Genomic DNA, 2,307 nt, shown 5'->3' on the forward strand with positions numbered 1-2,307 from the left:
TAAAGGAATTTTGTAGGAAAGTATTATGAACAAGCATTGATTACATTAGATGAAGGAGTGTCTTGCTGAAAATAAAAACACTGCAAACGCAACTTTCTTTTCAGCACTAATATCAACAACAGATAGCAACAACAGTTAACATAACTACTCAAATAGAGGCAAACGTAATCAGGTAACTAAAGATTTAATTAACTCAATTAAATGCTTTGAGTCTTTGGAGACTGCAGTCTTTTTACATTGAAAGTTCGGCTGTCCTGGATTATGTCACACTTAGGTGAGACAAGGAGTATCCCTTTGATGGGATAATAAACATAGAGCAAAGTCAGTTGCCACGGAAACATGTGTGGGGGGGGCCAGTTTTGATAGGCTGTTCAGGGAGATGCCAATGGCTGGTTCGTGTCCCTGTCAGTTTAACAGTCAGGCCCCGTGTTATCAGCTTCGGAATCAAAAAGGTGCCAGTTTTATGGCCGGGCTAGCACTTAGAGAAAGCAACTTTGACCCCTCCCCCTTCTTCTCTGGGGAGGAGAAAGGAATTTAGAGTAGCTCCAAATTTATTCAATGTAAAATGCTCAAATCCACACCGTTGTTCACTACATTTATTTATTACATTTTTACAGCAGTTTTTGGGAAGGAGCCATTTTTTTGTCACGAGGGACAATTAAGTTTTTTTTTTTAAGGAACTCTTAAGGGTTAAGGAGAAAAATGCTGGAGGTAGGGAGAGAACCTTATCTTTCTCTCCTTGGCCATGTATAAAGAATTGATTCAATTCAATTTTATTTATAATGCACCAAATCACAACAACATTTATCTAGAAAGTACTCTGTGATATTATTTACAGAAACCCAACAATTCACATCTTTGACTTTCTTCACTGGAAGAAATTTTCTTTCACAGTCATGTCGGTTCCGTACGCAAGAAGCATGCTAAGATGACCATTGGATGCTAAAAGCGTTTAGCCCGCAATGACCACACACAATGCCCGTCTGTCTCCAATTACAATTCAAATAGACAGAATAACTTATCTGGGAATGTGATCTCTCTTTCCAAATAATAATAAGCCTTTTCATGTATTTCAAAACCAATTACCATAAAGAAGGTGATTATTTAAAAAGGATGAACAGAGATAAATCTCTCCCATGAGAGAGAGAAGTCTGCCCATTGTTATGACTGTATGTGTTTCTCTGTGCTTTCTCCATGTTCTCTGCCCTAGTTCTGCCTCTGATTGCTGAATTAGGTCTACCTGGCCTTGGAAGGCGGGCTTTAAAAGCTCCTGTGCAAGCGTCAGAAAAGAGGCTTCTTGAATTGGGACTCCTGGTCTTGCTGCCTCTCAGCTGGGGCATTTTTGTGTTATGTTGTGTTTTTGGTGTTCTTAATTTATCATCTTGTGATGTTAATAAATTCCCTTGATTTCGTTGTTTTAAAGGTGTTGGTGTGCTAAGTTTGGATGAGTGTTACGCCCCACCACCATACTCGGGGACTACAAAGACATGACCTATGTTCTTACTTAGGTTGCTGACCAAAGGATGATCACTTGACCTGTTTTGACACTACATCTTGGAAGCAAACCAGGTGGTTGGTGCTTATTGTCATGTTGCTTGCTGTGTCTGTCGCTTTTATGTTAAACTGGATGTTCCTTTGTGTGCCATATTGATGATAAAATGTGATTCATGCTAACAGATTGACCTCATTTCTACAGGAAAAGAATGCTGCCTGCTCATCCCTTGTTGTTTAATTAAACCCCTATTTAAAACATGGTCCAGAGTTTTGCCCATGGGCTCTCCACAGAGAAAAAGGGGGAACTGAATGTAAAACTAAGTTGCTCAGTGTTAGAGATGGAATGTAATGTGAACAATAACTCTGTGTGAGCTATAAATAAATCTGTATTTTCTCAAATGATCACACTCCATGAACAAGAGAACAAGCCACTGTTGCAGCAGCAGAACTGTGATGACAGGAAGACCCCAGATTCGTTTGCAGGCATCTTGGCAATACGTCACTTGACCTAACTTCCAAAAATGGGCAAAGATGTGGGAGGAGATGAGGTGCCTGGCTGCTGATACCACGCCCTCCTAGCCTGACACTAGCAAACTAGATAAGGCTAAGAAGCTAGGCATGCTACTCAGCGTTGCTAGCCAGCTAACTTGTGGTATGTAAGGCAGTTTTTGTTGGTACCCAGTTGTCCTCCCAACTTTGTACTTAAGGTTAGTTAACCTGAAACTGTACAACAAAACTTGAAAGAATGATTTATCTGTTACGGAGATTTTAAATATTTTAAATTGTAGTAATTTGCAGCACTGGGTTTTATCG

This window comes from Micropterus dolomieu, linkage group LG12 (genome assembly GCF_021292245.1).
Source record: "Micropterus dolomieu isolate WLL.071019.BEF.003 ecotype Adirondacks linkage group LG12, ASM2129224v1, whole genome shotgun sequence".
NCBI lineage: Eukaryota > Metazoa > Chordata > Actinopteri > Centrarchiformes > Centrarchidae > Micropterus > Micropterus dolomieu.